At 38.3% G+C, this 21210-nt stretch overlaps 2 long non-coding RNA genes across 2 annotated transcripts; one reads left to right on the forward strand and one right to left on the reverse strand.

Annotated features, from left to right (window-relative positions):
* Nucleotides 1-10308: 10308 nt before the first annotated feature.
* LOC110462836 lies at nucleotides 10309-13443 on the forward strand. Its single transcript, XR_002464320.1, has 5 exons — nucleotides 10309-10692; nucleotides 11074-11196; nucleotides 11978-12060; nucleotides 12828-13048; nucleotides 13199-13443. It is a non-coding gene; the product is annotated as an uncharacterized LOC110462836 (long non-coding RNA).
* A 3849-nt stretch (nucleotides 13444-17292) lies between these two features.
* On the reverse strand, nucleotides 17293-19690 carry LOC110462840. The gene is made up of 3 exons (XR_002464322.1): nucleotides 18469-19690; nucleotides 18003-18211; nucleotides 17293-17696 (listed from the first exon to the last, which is right to left on the reverse strand). It is a non-coding gene; the product is annotated as an uncharacterized LOC110462840 (long non-coding RNA).
* Nucleotides 19691-21210: the final 1520 nt, after the last annotated feature.

Genomic DNA, 21210 nt, shown 5'->3' on the forward strand with positions numbered 1-21210 from the left:
ATGATATATTTGCATTGTTATAAATTTGGAATTTTTTTAAAAAAAAACTCACAATAAAACAGACTGGTAGCGAATTAGACTATAAGTATCTATTTTCAATGTAAAACGGTGACTAGTACTAATAAGTGTCTAGAGTAGACGTTCTATACTATACAATTATGGACTGAAGTCTCGGTCTATTCCTGATTTACGGATCTGGTCTGAATAATATATATTTTGTTCGAGACTCAAGTCCACAATTGTTTTATTATATGACATTTTACAATGAGATTAAAACTTTTTTATGTCATAAACACATGGATGGCATGGACCATTTAGGAATCACAGAGTGAAGGACTTCAAATACAAAATAGCAACACAAAAATTTAATTTCAAATTCAATCTATGTGATATTTAATTTTAAGTAAATATTATTTGCACAGTCGACATCATTAATATTCACATAGTTCAGAATTTGATGGGATAATTCATTTTTAGTTGAATTCAGTAGTGTGATTGCTAACAGAATTACAGACTGTCTGGGAAATTATCTAGGCCTATTTTTAGTAGAGACAGAGACGTGTATTATACACGTCTCTGGTAGCGGTTTGTAGCACTTTTCTATTTATAGGTCGAGGTCTGTAACACTTTTCTATTCATAGAACGAGGTCTGTAACATATTTACAGATTCGTCACATGACGTCGCTCCTCCAATCAGGGCTGGGAATTAGCACCAGTTATATAATAAAATATTATAGCTTTAAATATATCTTGAAATAAATAATAATGAATTATTTGCTATAATAATACATAAGAATATATTCTAATAAATATCTAAGATAAAACTTAGTGACAAATCCTTACTTTGATGCTGAATAGAAAACCCTGCTAATCGCCTGTCTAGTTTGGTCGAGTGCTCAATTCCGGCATATATATAGCGTTCGGAATATATATTACTGTGCACCCTGACGTCACAGCGCGCGCTATCCAAGATGGCGGCTCCCCTGTAGTAAATTGACTGATGGAAGTTTTGTATACTTATTTTTGTTATAAGACTACTTTTAAAAGGTATGGACATAATATAAAGGTTTAGATAAATAGAATACTACACAATATATATAAAATAGCATGTATTTTGATATGACAATAATTATTTTAGTAATAAGAACCTATTGAAATATAGTTGAGTCTTAGCGTAATGCTTAAGATGGACAACACGTGTTTACCAGCCTGTTACAAATAGGGCCTACCCCTGTAGATAAAAAAATATTGGTCTCCGTACCAATGTATGTTTATTGAATTGTTAAATAGAATAAAGGGGTTAGCATAAAACTTATGTAATAAAAAATCCGAAAAAATTGTCTGCCTAGATGTTAATTTCCCTTTAGGCTCAGAATGCTAAGTCCTTATTTTGTTGTGGCGGGATGGGGACCTCCTAGGCTTGGTAGTCACCTTCCTGTTGTGGACCGCCTCAAAATGACAAAACAAATCGTCGCACCGGAAATACTTCCGATTACACCGTCTACAATCATAGCTCTGCCTGTAGGCATTAAGAATATATTCTAATAAAGTTATAAATGATCGTTGGACACAGCCTACCTTGTGATTGTAACTTGAACCGGTAACTGAATTGTCTGTCGCAGACATTGCAGAGGTACATCTGTAAAGTAAGATTTGGCATTTTAGAAAATATGATGAAGATTTCACAATTGTGTAGTAATACATAAATCCCCCGTCCTAGCTATCTTATTGAACTTTTATAAATTCAATTTATCTGGCTTTGTTACAGTTCTTTTTGATTTACGTCCCTTCTCTGAACTTTCTGTAGGTGTGACTTTTTCTCTAGGTAACAAACGTCTCCAGTAGTGCGGTGGTTGACTATTGTATGTTTTAAGTTTCATGGTGAGCTCATGCCATTACGCAGCGTCCGTCATCCGTCCGGCCGTCCATCCGTCAACATTTCCTTTAAAACGCTACTAGTCCTGAACGGCCAAGTAGATTTTGACTGAATTTGGTCTGGAGCATCCTTAATTAGGCCAAAGGGACTCAATTTTGTATAAATGGTAGGTGTGGCCCCCCTGGGGGCAGAGGGATGGGGCCCAATAGGAGAAATAGAGGTAAAAACCTTCAAAATCCTTCTCCTACCGTAGGGATTAAGGGATTTTATGCTTATTAAGTCTGGAGCATCCTTGGGCCAAGGGGACTCAATTTTGTATAAATGGTGGATGTGGCCCCCCTTGGGGCAGAGGGCCGGAGCCGAATAGGGGAAATAGAGGTAAAACCTTCAAAATCCTTCTCCTACCCTAGGGACTAAGGAATTTTATCCTTATTAAGTCTGGAGCATTATTGGGCCAAGGGGACTCAGTTTTGTATAAACAGTGGGTTTGGCCCACCAAGGGCTTGAGGGGTGCGGCCCAATAGGGGAACATAACAAATTATTCTTTAAAATCCTCTTACTTCTGTAGGAATGACAGGATTTGGTCCATATTTGGTGTAGAGCATCCTTGGGTTAAGGAAAACCAACTTTGTATAAATAGTGGGTCTGCATGGCCTCCTTGGGGGCGGAGGGGCAGGGCCCAATATGGGAAATATAGCAAATTCTTAAAAATCCTTCTTCTGTAGGAATGACAGGATTTATTCCATATTTAGTCTGAAGCATCCTTGGGTGAAGGGGAACCAATTTTGTATAAACCATGGGTCTGACCCCTCAGGGGCCTGAGGGGCGGGACCCAATAGGGGAAACATAGCAAATTATTCTTTAAAATCCTTCTTATTCCATAGGAATGAAAAGATTTGGTCCATATTTGGTGTGGAGCATCCTTGGGTAAAGGGGAACCAATTTTGTATTAACCGTGGGTGTGGCCGCCCTGGGACCTGAGGGGCTGGACCCAATAGGGGAAATAGAGGTAAAACCTTTAAAATCCTTCTTCTACCATAGAGATTAAGGGATTTTANAAAATTATTCTTCTGTATGAATGACATAATTTTGTCCAAATTTGGTATGAAGCATCCTTGAGTGAAGGGGATTCAATTTTGTTTAAGCAGTGGGTGTGGTCTCCCAGGGGGCAGAAGGGCTGGGCCCAATAGGAGAAATAGAGGTAAAACCTTGAAAATCCTTCTTCGACCATCGTGATTAAGGGATTTTATCCTTATTTAGTCTGGAGCATCCTTTGGCAAAGGGGACTCAATTTTGTATAAATGGTGGGTATGACCCCCCTTAAAGAGTCATGGGGTGGGGCTCTGTTTGAAATTTGTTATATCTCAAGTACTGGATGGATCTGAAATTTTATATGTACTTGCAGCACCTACCATGGAGTTCTATATCTTTACTTCATACCAATTATTTTAAACATATTCAGGTTAGTGACACAGGCCCTCTGGGCCTCTTGTTTTGTAAATAGCTGAGGACATTTTCTTCACAATCAGACAAGGGCCCTCCCAAACTAGTTGTAGCACATGCAGCTAACATTTTTACAGGAAAGTTAACCAGAGGGTGTAACCACCGACGCTGTCTGGTCCAGGACAATAGGCCGGGTAGGATTGCATGTTCCAGGGAAAATTATTGAAACTTCTCAATACCACAGTTAATACAAATTACAATGCAGTAATTAGCTAACACTCAATCTGTGATTACCAATTAACAATAGCTCTACTGACATTTAATTAAAATGGGACCGTGTTGTTTTCACTCCTCAACATGTGCCGTGGCGTGAAGCCCTACTGCTCTGTCGTAACTACAGACTGATTTGACCGATAAGGGATTATAAAATAATATGTTTATACTAGAAGTGTGGACGTCCTCTTCAAATCTATTCCAAGGGAAAAAAATCAAAGCAGACTATTTTTACAATGTTTCATTTAAGAAATATTGAAATAATTCACAAGGTTATTATCGATCACGTGTTTACAAAGTGTTTGACGCAAGATCAGCATGAAAGTGAGCCCGGAAAAAGCCATGCTGTACGCATAGGCGATTTGAAAAAAAACTAACAGAACTTATATGGAACGGAGTTTAAAATTGAACAACTACATTTTTGTAATAGTATGGGGAAAACGCGCCGAGATGTCAAAACGTAAGTTGATCGGCAATTCTCTGGCATAGGAATTGGCTAAACTTTCTTTGTTAACAGATAACCATTTAATAATACTTTTCACATAAACTCCGGTAACAACACAGTATATATCAATTGTATCTTTATGGATGTTTGACTTAAATAAATGCGTTGATCGTCAATTGTCTTTGAGTTCCGTGTACCAAGGGAGATTATCTTGTGTCCAAGATGGCGGTCTGCCAGAATCATCGATCTTTTCATGAAAAAAACCCATTGAAATTGCTTACACTTAAAAATTCTGCGCACACCCCACTTTGGGCATTACATTTCTCAAAAAAAAGTGCGCAAATTACACGAGTTTTTACGGTATTAGTTTTCACTTCTGATAAAATACTAGTTTTTCACAATACTAGTTTTCACAATACTAGTTTTCACTTTTGATAAACCAAAATGTAGCCATGTTTTTCCTGATTTGGATCTAGTTATACCAGAGAGAAATTTGGCTGGAGGAAAGAAAAAGGTGGACGAGAATCTCCTTCCTGTGATGAAGAAGATGAACGAGAAACAGGTCAGTATACATAACACTCAAATCCATTTCATAAGAGGCTCCCTGAGGGTTTGAGGCTGATAAGCATGTTTATCTAAGAATACAAAAACATTGTCAGATCCATATATTTCCATTTGCGCTGCAACCCACTATATGAACGTTACCAGCAGAAATGCATTTCATTTGAGTATGAAAGCAAAAACTCTCGTGATGTAACACATGGTTTACTTAATTTTTTTTTATGACATCATAGACCAATCTTGTTCAATGAGAGTTGTTGCTTCGCTCATGATAACATAGAGACTGCCCCTACGTCAAACACTCAAATGACTACAGTTAGTTATTGGTGTCAAGTTTTAGCTCACGTACCTGGGTAAAGGGGATTGTTTTTGTATAAATGGTGGGGCTGGGGGCTGAGGGGCGACGGCCCAACAGTGGAAATATAGCAAATACTTTAAAATCCTTCTTCTGTAGGAATTAAAGGATTTGTTCCATATTTGGTCTGAAGCATCCTTGGGGGAAGGGGAACTAATTTTGTATAAACCATGGGTCTGGCCCCCCAGGGGCCTGAGGGATGGGGCCCAATAGTGGAAACATAGCAAATAATTCTTTAAAATCCTTCTTCTTCAGTAGGAATGAAAGGATTTGGTGTGGAGCATCCTTGGGTAAAGGGAACCAATTTTGTATAAACGGTGGGTGTGTCCCCCTTGGACCTGAGGGGCGGGACCCAATAGGGGAAATAGGTAAAACCTTTATAATACATCTTCTACTATAGGGATTAAGGGATTTTATCCTTATTTAGTCTGGAGCATCCTTGGGCAAAAGAGACTCAATTTCATATTATAATTGTTATGTTATGAGCCCCGTTGTACTTAGCTATTTATTGAAACATCCCATTATAATTACGAATTCCGAAAACTCGGATTCTGATTTTTATTACATTGAATGACTCGGTAAAAGTATGTAAAAAATAACTACACGCACATGTCATACACGTATTTACATTATCTTTAACTTTATCTGTTACAGGTTGGCATCATAGATTGAACAGCAAAGCGGGACAAGCTAATTTCCTGTTCTACATCCTGGTTCCCCTGCTCCTGAAGGAAGGCTCCCTGGTCAACTTCCAGATGAGACTGGTGTCCGAGTCTTCATTACAGAGGTACCAAAGGACAACCTACCACCGAATCCAGGGGAAGGTAGCGGAGCTGTGGGACCAGTATGACCAGGATGTCATCTCCACTTCTGTGTTCCTGTAGAGGGTGGGGCACGTCTATGCACCGAGAGTAATGGCTGACCAGCAGTATGACATATGTACAGTTCTTTTTACAGATTTGGACATTTATGGTTTTGTAATTTAAAACATTGCATTAAATTTGGACATTTTAGTGAAATCTCAGAAAAAACTTCGGCAGACTAAATTTGTGTGGCTCTTACAGAGGGGGCCTCCACGTGGCAAGAGCTGGACAACAACAATGTATGCATTGTTGGCTGACACCCTCTAATTATATTCACTAAACATAAATAACAATTATCTAATGGGAAACAAATTGAATGCTAACTTCATTTAAAATCCAATCAAATTGTATATCACGATTTAAAAAGTAGGGCAGTTTCAACTAGGGCCGTTTTTACACTAGCTGAGGCCGTTTTGACCTAGATTCATTGATATGGGGTCAAATGTCAGGGGGTGTTCCCGTCCCACTTTACTGGTTTGGTTTATAAACTTTCGGTTGTTAAAACCAGACGTCTGTTACGCTCTAATATACCACTAAACCTGCCAGAAAATGACTTTTGAAGCCTTTGTCAGGTATGTATCTGTGAATCTAGACAGTTGTCACTTCAGTTGAACTTCAAATATTAACGCTATTACCTCAAAAGCTTAGAAATAACAAATAGTAAATCATTTAGTTGTGCGAGTCCTATTATAGAGAAAGGCAGCAAGAAGCCAGAGTTGCAAGATATAGCAGCAAACATACATGATGTATGTCGGAGAAATGTCATCAGTATATACACTGTGTGGATTTATAGAAATAACAGTGAGAAGGCAGATCACCTTAGCAGGCGCATGGATAGTGATGATTGGTATATAGAGGAATGTGGGTACAGAAAGTTACACACAGATTGGGGAAAGCCTTCCATTGATAGGTTTAATTGTTTGTTTGTTTGTGTTTTACGTCCTATAAACAGCTATGGTAATTTAAATACATGCCAGGATTTTATCGTGGAGGAAAGCTGGAATTCCTGGAGAAAAAACACCGACCAACAGCCAGTACCTGGCAACAGCCCCAAATAGGTCTCTAACCCGCGACTCAGTGGTTGAGGGCTAGTGGTAGCAGATTGTCGGACACCTTAACCACTTGGCCACCGCGGTCCCCTCCCCATTGATAGGTTTGCGAGTAATTTAAATGCCAAATGTAAGGAGTTTATTTCCAGATGGTGGACACCAGGTACAAGTGGTGTGGATGCTTTTCAACCAGCATGGGGTCCCAGGACCAACTGGTGGGTGTCACCACCTAGATTAGTTAGCAAGACAATGTACAAAATTATCAAAGAAAAAGCTAAAGGAGCTTTGATCATTCCAATGTGGGAATCGGCTCCTGTTTGGCCAAAGGTACATAAAAATGGAAAGTTCATGTCATTTGTCAGGGATATGAGAATATACAGTCTAATGTTGTATTGTAAACAAAGGCAATGGTAGTAATGGAATATTTTGAAATTGAAGTTCAAAATTCAAGATGGTTGCCTTACATATTGAAGTATAATGTATGTTTGTTACAGACTTAGGACTGAAAGGCACACTGGAGGAGGAGGAGGAGGAGGAGGAGGTGAAGCAGGCTGGAGTGGTGACTGAGAATCTGGACAGACCGACGTCCATCTGTTAAAATTGAGGAGTGACTCTACGAACAAAAAGTATTTTGGTGCTTTTCAAAGGTGGGAACAGTTCATTAAGTGCAAAGGGGGAGTGCCTTACATTGTACCCACTGAATCCATTCATACTTGCTTTATATATGACAAAGCTGATAAAACATCTGTGAGTGTTATTCAGTCAGCTTTATATGGTATAAGGTGGGCGCACAGTGGTCACAGTTTGAAGGGTCCTACAGACATTCATTTTGTATCAACTTTATTTGAATCAGCCAAAAAAAAGATATTTTAACTACAGAGCAAATTGTTCAGTTATGTGAGAAGTATGATAGTACCAAAGAATATTGTGATTTTGAGAGATTTATCAATGATTGTTTTATTCTTTTCTGGAGTTTTAAGATTTGATGAAGTCAGCTCCTTAAAATGTGAAGATGCTACTTTTAGAGAGAAAAAATTGACATTGTATATATCTAAGAGCAAGACAGACCAATATATATATATAGACAGGGAAATAGAGAGCCTATCTAGATCTCTTATACCAGAGCAAGGGAGACAATCGTTGCTAGATTGAAAGAGGTTTGTGGGGATGTCAATTTGGGTTTACATTCCCTGAGCTATGGAGGGGCTTCTATGGCAGCCAGATCCTTTGTAAATGAAAGATGCTGGAAAAGGCATGGTCGCAGGAAGGGTGATGTATCCAAGGACAGATATGTGGAGGATACGACAGAGCATACACTAGGAGTATCAAAGAAGCATAAGTTGTAGAATTTATGGGCATTTTGCTCATGTATCATTGTTAATTGCTCGTTCTTTGTATGTGTTCAGTGAGCAGGATCATCCTATTTCATAGTTGTGTTGTTTATTGTGTCGAGATAGGTTTACTGTCCAGCATAGGACAGACTATTATTTTCCTGCGCTTCGGAGTCTAGCAGGAAACATTTGTCTATTCAGGTACGACCAGACACGTTTACGGGTAATCATGAATATTCATGAGGTGTTTGACGGGTGTACAAGATATTTGGTTTAGCACTAGGGAGTAGTGAATACGTGTATAAGTTGATCATTCTGGCCTCGGAGCTGGCAGTATACGGTCAATTTTAGTTTTTGCAAAAATTAAAAATATTTTGATTTTAAAAAGGAACAGATTTTACGACAACATTTTTAGAGATTAAAAGTGTGGTTTTTAGCTCACCTGCCCGAAGGGCAAGTGAGCTTATGCCATACCACAGCGTCCGGCGTCCGGTGTCCAGCATCAAATTTTCCCTTTAAAAGGCTTTTATCTCCTGAAGACTGATTGGATTTTAACTAAATTTGATATGAGGCATCCTTGGGACCAGGGGATCAACAGATTTATGAAATAAGGGTGTGGCCCCCTATGGGGCTGAGTAAGGGGCCAAAAAGGGGAAAATTTAGAAAAGATTAAAAAATCTTCTTCTCCATTTCCAGAAATGCTAAAACCAAATACTACTCATAGTTGTAAAGGCCTTTGGGTGGTTTATGAAAATTGTGATTTTCATGTCTCCTAGCCCGCCCGTTTGTTCCTGGGGAGGGGGTGAAATTTAGTATAGTTTATATAGAAAATATACATAATATCAACCATATTTGACTGGAAGCATCCCTAGGTGGTGGAGATTCAAAATTGTACAAATGGTTGGGCTGGCCCCCCAGGGGGCTGAGGGGTGGGGCCAAAAGGGGGCAATTTGGCTATATTGCTATAAACGACTTCTTCTGTAGAACTATGCCATGGATATCGATCATATTTGGTCGGAAGCATTCATTGGAGGCAGGGATTCAAAACTGTACAAATGGTGGGGCTAACCCCCCGGCTAAGAGATGGGGCCCAAAACAGTTTATTACTTGGAAATGGTTGAGATCCCCACCGTATAACCATATAAGCATTGGCTGAGTATAAAGAGAAGAATGCACATTTGCTTCCAGGATGGCCCTAGGGTCTGGCCCCACCCTTGGAGACATAGTCCCTGGGTCATAACTTTGAAATGGTTGATATCCCCACCCCAAAACTATATATACAAATGCTGAGCATAAAGAGACAAATGTAGTCATGATATTAGAATAGACCCTGGGGTCTGACCAAGCCCCTAGGGACCTAGTTTCTGAGTCACAGCTTGGAAGCTGTTGAGATCCCCACCCCATAACCATACATTAAATTGCTGGGCATGAAAAATCTAATACAGAAATGCTACAAGGATTGGCCTTGGGGTCTGGCATATTCCCTTGGTTCTCATTTGGAGAATATTTTGCCATGATTGCTTAGATATCCAGGTGAGCGATACAGGCCCTCTGGGCCTCTTGTTTTTGTGTCTGGATTGACAGATCAGTGGAGATATTTTAAGCGTGAAGCAAACAAATTGTTGTACATTTTATTATGATATACAATAGGGTAGTGTTAAGCGCCATCAGGTTTTCCAGAGCTTTTCAGTTTTATCTCTGGTTTATGGTATTCATTATAATCATGATATGAAGTTGTGTCTCCCTTAAAAGAATTTTGATTCGACAATTTTTCCACAAGTTATTGCCCTTTGTTCATTTCAGTATTTGAATTTTGTCAGGAGATCTCCTCCTACAATTTTTGACCGATCTCTTTGAAACTTGGTATACATGATAATCATGATATGAAATTGTGTCTCCCTTAAAAGGATTTTGATTGAACGATGTTTGCAAAATTTATTGCCTTTTGTTCATTTCAGTATTTGATTTTTTGAGTTTTTCTAATACATTTTTTATAGCATATCAGCTAACCACTCTTAGAATGATGCAGATCTTATTTCAATGTAAGAAAGTATATAATACTATATGGCATTCGACGGGCGTATTTTGTTCCCCCGGGGTACTCTTGTTTATTTTGTGTCTCTTCTGAATTTTACACTGCAATGATTGACTTTGTGCTTTATTGTATAAATGTCTTTTTTGTTCTTTATCTAGGTCCTTGGACACAGCTTCCAGCAGTGATCTGAGACCCAACCCCACTACACAGTTCTTGAATGGCAGTCCCCAGTCCATGGTTCACAGAATACACCACCCTATGAGCTCTCCCTGAAAAGGTACGAGTAAAGTTCACACTTGATGGGAGAGACCGCTTCAGCCGTCTGTTCACAGATTCTACCTTTTGGGTCATCAGGTTCCACAGGGTCTTTTCCAACACGGAGTCACTGAGACGGGCATCAACTTTCTCCATCAGAATTTTTGACACAGTTGCCTCTCCACCGCTGAACTTGAAATCACTTGGTAAGTAGATGTTGTCTGGTAGCCAGTTATTTCTTTCCTTCCTGCACACACTATTGATTTGATCCTGCACTCACAATGTACACCTTGGTAACAATTCACGATTGCCTCCCTTACACCATGAGCAGCACGATGTAAGGGATCAATAAGACTCCCACAATGTCTGTCGTACAGGTGATACAGCTCTGCCTGACACCTAGCAGCTAGGTCACAAGTAAATCTTTTCTTAATTGTTTGTCGCTCTTTCTTAGTGGATCCCAGCATTATTTCCTCAAGTTACACACATTTTGAAATGTTTTTTCTAAAATTCCTTGTTAAATGAATAGGGTCCAAGGTTATGTGTTCACTTTGTACATGACGCACCATTTTTGTATCTCTTTTCAGCAGCCTTAAATGCACCTGTATCTGAGTCGGCGACAAGCTTGTACACCTCCAGGCCGTCTTTTTTGAGGTTCTCCAGACTTTCATAGCAGTATGCTTGTTCATTACCAATTGATGAGGCCAGAGGTAAGTTACCTTTACAGTGTGAGGTATATTCACTTTCCATATAATGCATAGTTTGTTTTTGGTGACAAGGTCCACCACATACTGGTCCTTGGTGTTGTGTTCTGTTGTGCTGAACATAACTTGTGTTGCTGGCTGGAACGGAGTCTTCTTCGCACCAGAATAAATTGGGTTTTTGTATATGGCATCCCCCATCAGGTCTACTTTGTTTGGCGGGTTTCCTCGGTGCGTGTTGATTTCTTTTATCCTCTTTCGCAGTTCATCCATGTCGATCTTGTTGAGTTCCTCTATCTGGTCACCTACTTTATTGATACTCTTCTGCATTCCTTTCTTTGAGGGGGCAGGAATGTTGGCACTCATCAGGGTGAGCCACAGTGCGGCATTGCCAATTCTTGTCTGTGTCAGTCCGACTTGCACTGCAGAATTTGTCTGCACGGTGTCTCTCCCCTTCCTGCCTGGTTCCCGCCTTCGTTCGTACAGAGAATACACACTGGACACATATGTACACTTTGTGCATTTGAGTCCTATTCACCACCCTAGCCCCCGGCACTCCGGTGTCTTAAAATCAAAGTCCAGTGTTTCCCTTGCATGATGGAGTAAGAGTCGGATGTTGATGTACAGCATCATTCCACATATTTCCCATCCTCCCAATGTTTACTATTCTGTTGGTCCTGTATTCCGCACTTTCCCTGTAAAGAAAAGGAGACATGTTTGGATAATAAACATAAAAATGTACATTTAATGTATGTGTAATGACTTTCAATTATATGTTTTTATATTTCAGGTTTCTTTTGACTTACCTCAGTGGTTCATCTTTGGCCACCGGGGAAGGACGGAGCAGCCTGTGAGAAGATGTCCGATGTAAAGGTGGGGACTTTGGGGCTTTCCCAAACTGGTCATGTAATTCACTTGTTAACCGTACTGTTGGGACTTGGTCCATGTCAGAATGAGTCCATCTCTCAATTTTCTCTCCGTTTTTGTAATACGGCTGCTTTCCTTTCTTAAACCGTCCGGCATTTTTCTGAGGTCTCACCATCTCTCACTTTGCATGTATCTGTCTCTGGTATGTTTCAGTGGCTGATTATTGCCCTTTTTATATACATTAGTAAACAATAGGAAGCCTTGTGTCAGTATTTACACTAATTAAGACTGGCAGACATCTGCCCCCCTGGTGTCTGCACTTGGTTAGCAGCCCTCTCCCATCACTGTCTTTCATCTCAGCTGGTGTTATGTAAACATTCTGTAATCCTACCATTGTGGTGTTGTACTGTTATAAGTTTTTTTGGCTCTTTTCTCTAAATAATTGCTTGTCCTGAATTTTTTACATAAAGTCCAAAATTAAGGGGGTATAGGTCTTAAAATTGAGTGATCTCCCCTGATCTTCAGACAATATGTTATTTTTGTTTATATTTCTGAGTAGTACAGTACCTGTACTTTCATGGAAACTCAAAACCATAAGTCTAAGTATAATGTTTATTAAGATATTTTAATTTATATTTTGAAATTGATTCAATTTTCCTGTCTTTTCTTGCAGGAATCTCCAATCATAACAATGTTACAATCTCATATGATAATATGATAATACATGTAAAATAATAACTGATGCTATATTTTAACTTTTATTTTCCAAATAGTGAAACTTCTGGAGGTACAACATTTGTGTCCGCTGAAGGTCTGCGGGATGCCTGCCAGTTATCAAAATGCTGGTAGACCATGGTTTGCTCTAACCATGAAACTTAGGGCCACCTCTTCCTCTTTGAAGAGCAAACCTCTTCCTCTTTGAAGAGCAATGGCATGTCTTGTGGTCAGGGCCTTTCCATCCGCAAAAATGGAGATCACCGTCCAGATCCAAAAAGTAATGGGATTAAAATATATACTTATTGCACTTTAATGAAATGTTAATTCTAGAGAAACATTGCTCAAAATACATTGTAAATGTTTCATGTTTGAAAATGTCTGTGGTCTTGAAAACATTCCCATACAAAATAGTACTTTTTTTTTTCAGACTTTTTCGCTGGATTCTATCGCAAAAACAGCCTCTCCATACCAGATTTGAAGGATTTCAACAAACCTGTCAATGAGGGAGTGAGCTATGCCCCCAAGAAGTTGACTCTTAAATTGTGAAATCCAAAATACTGTGATTATGGAGACATTTTTGGCCCTTAATTACCAAAATAATATGCGGACGTTTTTGTTTGGCAGTTGTGTTCGAAACTTTACATAAACCTAGGTGTGTCCAATTAGTGTGAATAACTCCATTGTTGTTTTTTGAAGGCAGCTCCTGCCAATTCCTCAATATTGTATTGATTAATGTATATGCTAATTGTATTGATTGTATAAAATTGTATATCTATGTACTGTAAAGTGCTTTAGAGTGGCTTATGTAAGCTAGATAAGGCACTATATCAAATGTTGTATATTTATTTTAACAACCATGGTAGCCCTTCATCCCAGCATGCTACTGGCCAAATATCATCACTTTGGGCATTTTGGTTATTCAGAAGAAGTTTTAAACATATTTGACCCCTGTGACCTTGAATAATGGGTGAAGGTTATTCAGAAGAAGTTGTATAAAGTGAAATATTGAGGCTGGATTAGGGACGCTGGACGGACGACGCACCACGGCATAATCTCACTCGGCCCTTCGGGTGTATGTCTTTACAAGGCCACGTATTCAATGTGAAATATGTCAACAATTACCTATTTAAATTACTCTAAGGCACTGTATCAAACCGGAACAAATTTTAGGTATGTATTACAATCCTATGAAACACTTGGTGATTGGCCGATTTAGTTGTGCAAGTCCTAACAGGGTATACATTTTCTTTACATTTTTAGCGAAGGGCAAATGAGCATATGCCATAGCACAGTGTCCGTTGTCCGTCTTGAACTTTTCCTTCAAAAGCTTCTAATCCTGAACAGCTCAGTGTATTTTAACTAAATTTGGTCTGGAGCAACCTCAATTTTGTATAAACAGTGGATGTGGATTTTGACATTTGAAGTTTTTTCTCGCTATATATGTATGCATAAGTACATACAGTATCTATCATGGAGTGTTATATCTTTACCTCATATCAGGTACTTTAAACACGTCTAGGTGAGCGATACAGGCCCTCTGGCCCTTTTGTTAGTATACCAAATAAAGTTGTAACTTTACTGTATCTTTTTACTAGAACTGTTTCAGTATACTTTTTTGTGTACTTTTTAAGTACCTAAATAAAGTGGCCAAATGTAACTTGTATGTACCTTTTTGTTTGTCAATACCTTTTTGTAACTTTTTAGTACTAGATTGAAACACTCTTTCTCAAGGTTCCAATCTAGCATCGAAAGTACTTTTTATGCGCCCGTCATCCGTATTATGGTATGGGCTGCGTTGACCGACTGATGTCCGTCCCCCCATCTGTAAACTTTTCCTTGTCAATACTCTCCTGCCTCCTGGTACACATATTGCGAGTTCGCATTTAAGAAGTCTTTGTGCATTTTTGATTGAGTTATGCCCCTTTTATCGCCTAATCAAGGTATTGTGTAGTAAATGCAAGAACTTCTTTTAATTTTTAATCAATTCTTTTCAAATTTTGTACCGTAATGCTAGAAGCAATAATGTTCAACATATATTAAGGGTCGTTCTGTTAAGTTTCAACTTTCTGCGTTTTGGCATATATCACACTTGCCATAGCAACGCTGTTCATCTTTTTTGCCATTAATTTTTACTCGTTTTGTGGGATGTTTCATTTCCAATGAAAGCATTTAAATATCACGATTTAAGAACTCGTCCAATGCAATGTGGCATTTTTTTTCTCTTTTTCATTGTGGGGCTATATGCTCCTTTCATTGCCAAATAAGGGCTTTGTGAAGTAAATGTCTCAAAAGCTCCTCATCTGTACAGCTGAGGTACAACTTGGCCCTTATGAATATCAATTCAGGGTCATGTATTTGAAACTTCGTCTGTATAAGCCCTTTGATTATGAAGTAGTATTTATAGCGGATAAAGAAACAAGATGTTTTCCACATTTCCAAATAAATATAAATAACTATTTGTCTTAAGGAAGGAAGTGACAACACATTTAGACGATACACTAACTTAAAAATATAAACAAGCCGATTTCTCCCTTCGTGGTTGCTAAGTCAATAATTAGGTTGATGGGTAATTAAATAAAAATATTTTGTATTGGTACATATATACATATCTAAGCTTACTTTAACCCCAGTTTAGAACTTTGTGAATTTCTATCCTACATTGTTGTTGACATTGGGATAGCAGTACCATTGCTATGGATATAATTTATTATTGTTTCTTGTTTTATAGTATGATACTAGAATCCGTTAATAAATTTTTTCTTGTAAAAGCCAACACTGTTGTTTCCTGTGTATTATAACTAGGCAATATTGGTCTGGTAAAAAAATGGTTGCCAAGGTCAGAAGTTGGTTGCTATGGAAAAATATAATATTGAATGTAGGATATTGTCAATTCATTGTACACGTTTGCAATCAACTTATAACTGATAAATTTTAAAACTATTTTCTTTCCAAAATGTTAACCAAACCTCACTAAAAGGGGAAAAACCTACCGCAAATTATAGGTGGGTTGCTAGGCAATGCTGTCGGAATTCTTTGAAACTGCACTTTTTGTAAATGTTAAATGTTGATATGGTATTTAAAAATTAAAGAAATCCAAGGTGGGGCCGAAAATGGCCCTTAGTGCACCTACCTCTTTAGTCGAAATCTACTTGGCCATTCAGGACTACAGGGTAGTAGCGTTTTTAAGGGGAAAGTTGACTGATGACGACAGACACTGCGGTATGGCTTAAGCTCACCATGGTCCTTCGGACCAGCTGGGCGAGCTAAAAATGAAGATTACCTCCCTTTGCTAACTATGGTAGAATTGAAACTACCAAAGTACTATATTCTGCAGATCCTCTTTGATTTCCGAGAGAAACTTTAAACATACTTATTTAGGAAGTAATACATTTCTTCATGTACATATGTAATAGCACATATCTTTGGACCCTCTCCAACTCATATCCGCCAGGTTCAACATTAATATAATTCTAATTTTGTATTACATAATATATAATTTATTATTGTTTCTTGTTTTAAGTATGTTTACAGTTGCTTCCTTGCTGTTAAAAGTTCTACATCACAACAAAGACAAATAAATAAGGTTTCTCAGATTTATTAAGGAGCATATAAGGTGTCTCATAACACCAAATAATTAATTAGTAGTAAACTCTGAACTGTTCATATCAATTTTCCTGTTGTTCAATCCATTTGATCAATCAATAAAATTTATTGAAACAGAAAAACAATGATGCATTTCCGGACATTAATTAACATTAAGGTTAAGAAAAACACAAAAATATAATTGAACAATTCTTTTTCATGGAGATGGGGGCAAGGTATATAAATATATTGCATGTACAATCTTAGAAAACATTTCAGCATTAATATGGAATAGAAATGCTTGAATATCTTTTTGTTATTCTCCCAATTTTCTTTTGTCCATGTTTAGGCATTGAAAGTATGAAAATATTTAACTTATATCAACCATTTTTGATGGTTGCACACAGGGAGGTTTTAATGTGGGAGGAAACCCACGTGGTTGGGGCGGATGACCACATATATCTTTCAACCTTGGTGAAAGGGGAGTGCGCTGACCACCCAAGTCATTACTGTATATTATTGATTATCTGTCTGCATGGAAACTTATAAATTGCATTAACCTGTGTAAACCAGACCTTTAACTTGGTCTGTTACATTTATCTAACTTGGTTTGTGTTTTACATCCTATTAACAGCTAGGATCAGTTATGGATGGGCAATGTTTGGTGGTGGAGAAAACCGGAGTATCTGTTGTTTCTTATTGAGGTCATTGCATGATTAATATGACCTTTGTAAGATAAAGCTGGAGAAAAAATAACAAAAAACTCCATAAAGTAGAGTAAAAAAAATCACACAGATTTCCAAAACTTTGTTACATTGATATGATATCACACACCTGGAAATATTTTACCATTTCAGTTATGCCTAAAGTGGCATACAAATATATATAGGGTCTTAAATGAGTTTTCATTTCATATGAGATTTTATGAAACAAGTCTTGGGATTTTCGAGAAAAGTTTCATAAAAGCTCATATGAAATGAAAACAATGTTATCACATAACTCAGAAAACTTACAGGTATAGTTCTTTTCAAAAGATAACCTAAAGTTTACTTTAATCTCTGTTGATTGGGTTTGACACCCAATCAACAGAGATAGCCCTTCATCAAATGACTCACGGACAACATTTTGATAAGATCATAATAAAAAAACACATAATTTTGTAATTTTAGGATCAAATGTCTTTAGGTCACTTATTCATAGTGAACAGCTCCATATATCAATTGAAACATTTCTTCGTCCCAGGTTACAGGTTCAAATTTACAGATATTTTTCAGCAGCCTGCTTGTGCACAAGTGAAGATTTTGTAGATACCGGGAATACAGGATACACAGTGTTGTCATGTTCTGTAAAAGTAAAATAAGAATGATTGTAGAAATCAGTGTTAAATATTAGCAGAGGATAAGTGGTTTTTTTATTTCACTCCATTATAAAGAGCGAGTTCACTAATATATCCTAATCACAACAAAAAATCATAATTTGTAAGTGATTACACTACTTACAGGTAAAATTCTTTACTATCTATCTCATTCTTAGTTTTTTTAAGAAACGTTAAAACTTATGGTTCTGTGAAAAATTGACATACTGTTGTACATGCAAGAAATTTGTATTGTTTGCAATGCCTTGTTGAAACAAGATTCTATAAACCTTACCAAAACACTAGACTTGCAATATCCAATCCGATTTGGAGGAAATTCGTTCCTGAACTTTAACGGTATGTAGCTCAGTTTGAAGGGCGACAGGTTTTAGATCAATCCGGCCTATTGCATGTTTTTCCATCCAGTGAAATGATGTACATTCCACCCACAGTGTTGCAATGGCATCCAGACTATCAACAGTTCTGCATCCAACTAGCTCCTGTCTGAAAAATATCAAAAGCCAAATATCCTTTTGCCATTTAAATGTTACTTTGAACAAGTATATTGCTATTAACAAGGGTTTCCTTTAACCTTAACCAGGAGGAATATCAGATATATTAGAATAACTAAAAGTTAGCAGATTTTTACTCGGTGACATAAGATAAGGTTGTTAAAATGCTTTGACCCGATAAACATAAAACCTACAACACTCGTGATTAGAGAGCTTAGTACTGTGATAGTTATGCAATATCAATAATACCTGTTTTGTAAGGAATTGTTGCTGTCAACACTGGAACTAGACTCTGGTATGAGATTCTTTCTGAAGTAACTGGGAGTTCTATTCCTTTATACGTCATGAATGGTGCCATAGCTTCTGTGGTCTTTCTTGGATTGATGTCCTTAGACCTATCATTACTTGTAGTCCGAATTCTCTAGTCGTGGCCTGGGTTGTGGTTCCATCTGCTGTGGACTATTGTCTGTGGTGGTCCTATTCATAGTGCTCTGCTGAATGTTGTGTTTTCGTCCTCAGTGGCTGGTTTTATTGGTAGTTTCACCTAATTCTTTTATCGTTTGTGATTTGTGGACACATCCGCTGAGGTCCGGGCCCATGCTCATCCCTCGTGCTTTGTTGATGCATTCTCTGTAGTCTGGTTGGTTGAGGTCAATTTAGTTCTAGTTGTCTTTTCTTATATTATTTCAGATCCGGTATGGGTTATCATAAGTTGTGGTTTTGTCTGTTGCTGGTGGTTGCACCATACTCTGTGCTCTATCACTTGAGGTCCTTTTTTTTGGTTCCTCTAAGGTTTTGGTTCAATCTTCTGAAGTCTTGTTTCAAAAGCCGTTTTCCATTAATTTTGCTTTCCATGTTGTCTGTTTTGTTGTTTGTTATTTCAGCGATGGCATTTGTAGAGTTTGGTTCAATCTTCTGGTCTGTATTTGGTGCTTGTTCCATACTAATTGGTCTGTCCTTCGTCGTCATATGCTTTAGTCTGTCTTATATGTGGTTCCGTTCTCTGATTGCTTTCTGTCATCGTTGTTGCTTCCATCTTTACCGGCCCTTTTAGTATTGCTGTCCCCTTCTCTGGTCTGATGCTAGTGGTTATACCATACTTTGGTCTGTAATTAGTGGTCTTGTGCTCTGGTCTGTTTTGTTTCATTATTTCAGCTGTTATTCGTCAGATTTTGGTTCCATATTCTGGTCTGTCATTGGTGGCTGTTCCTTACTCTTTGATCTGTCATTTGGTGTTTGTTCGATGCTCTTGGATCTGTCATTGGTGTTTGTTCGATACTCTTGGGTCCGTCATTGGTGGTTGTTTGATACTCTTTGATCTGTCATTGGTGGTTATTCCATACTCTTATGTTGGTCATTCGTGGTTGTTCCACTCTCTTTGGTCGGTCATTCATTGTTGTTCCATACTCTTTGGTCGGTCGTTGGTGGTAATTCCATACTCTTTGGTCGGTCAGTCGTGGTTGTTCCATACTCTTTGGTCGGTCATTCATGGTTGTTCCATACTCTTTGGTCGGTCGTTGGTGGTTATCCCATACTCTTTGGTCGGTCATTCGTGGTTGTTCCATACTCTTTGATCCTTCATTGGTGGCTGTTCCTTACTCTTTGATCTGTTTTTTGGTGTTTGTTCGATACTCTTGGATCTGCCATTGGTGGTTGTTTGATACTCTTTGATCTGTCATTGGTGGTTATTCCATACTCTTATGTTGGTCATTCGTGGTTGTTCCACTCTCTTTGGTCGGTCATTCATTGTTGTTCCATACTCTTTAGTCGGTCATTCATTGTTGTTCCATACTCTTTGGTCGGTCATTCATTGTTGGTCCATACTCTTTGGTCGGTCGTTGGTGGTTATTCCATACTCTTTGGTCGGTCAGTCGTGGTTGTTCCATACTCTTTGGTCGGTCATTCATGGTTGTTCCATACTCTTTGGTCGGTCGTTGGTGGTTATCCCATACTCTTTGGTCGGTCATTCGTGGTTGTTCCATACTCTTTGATCCTTCATTGGTGGCTGTTCCTTACTCTTTGATCTGTTTTTTGGTGTTTGTTCGATACTCTTGGATCTGCCATTGGTGTTTTTTCGATACTCTTGGGTCCGTCATTGGTGGTTGTTCCATACTCCTTGACCTGTCATTGGTGGTTGTTTGATATTCTATGATCTGTTATTGGTGGTTATTCCATACGCTTTGGTCGGTCATTCATGGTTGTTCCTTACGCTTTGGTCGGTCATTGGTGGTTGTTTCATACTCTTTAATTTGTCATTGGTGGTTGTTCCGTACTCTTTGGTCGGTCTTTGGTGGTTGTTCCATACTGTTTGATCTGTCATTGGTGTTTGTTCCATACTCTTTGGTGGCTATTTAATACTCTTTGATCCGTCATTGATGGTTGTTACTTACTCTTTGGTCGGTCATTGGTGGTTGTTTCAATCTTTTGTTGTTCCCTCCGGTCATCTGTTACTAGTATTATGTGAATTGCTGTAGTTTGTCGAGTTTGGTCCCATACTCTTAGTCTTGTCATTATGTATCGAGGTATCTCTGCTCCATCCCTGCTCCCGCTCCAGGACTGCAACTCCCAGTATCTGCAATACATTAATCTGACAGAGTGTAATGATTTTGAAAGATTTGCTATGGTATCGTTCTACCAAACCACTTTTTGGTAAAATCGGCGATACTTTGCCGCCGCGATAAAAACGCGATACCTTCAGACTTTCGGCATCAGGCCGCGTACTGTTAAATACAAAGCACCATTGCTTGTAATAACAGTAAATCTGTTGTAGCAGAAGGACAGGCAATGGTCAGAAATAAGAATCAAAGTTGGCGTATCCAAACACTATACCTCTCCTGTCAATCAAATTATGAGCGCTGTAGATCTATCAAGTTGATTCGCCCAACATTCAACCTTTTTTTTACATGTTTTCAAACAAAGTAAATCAAACAAAATTACACACCAATGCTTTTGGAGGATTTTCTTGAAGAAAACAATGCAAAGCCAGAGAAG

This window comes from Mizuhopecten yessoensis, unplaced genomic scaffold, assembly GCF_002113885.1.
Source record: "Mizuhopecten yessoensis strain PY_sf001 unplaced genomic scaffold, ASM211388v2 scaffold10835, whole genome shotgun sequence".
Taxonomy (NCBI): domain Eukaryota; kingdom Metazoa; phylum Mollusca; class Bivalvia; order Pectinida; family Pectinidae; genus Mizuhopecten; species Mizuhopecten yessoensis.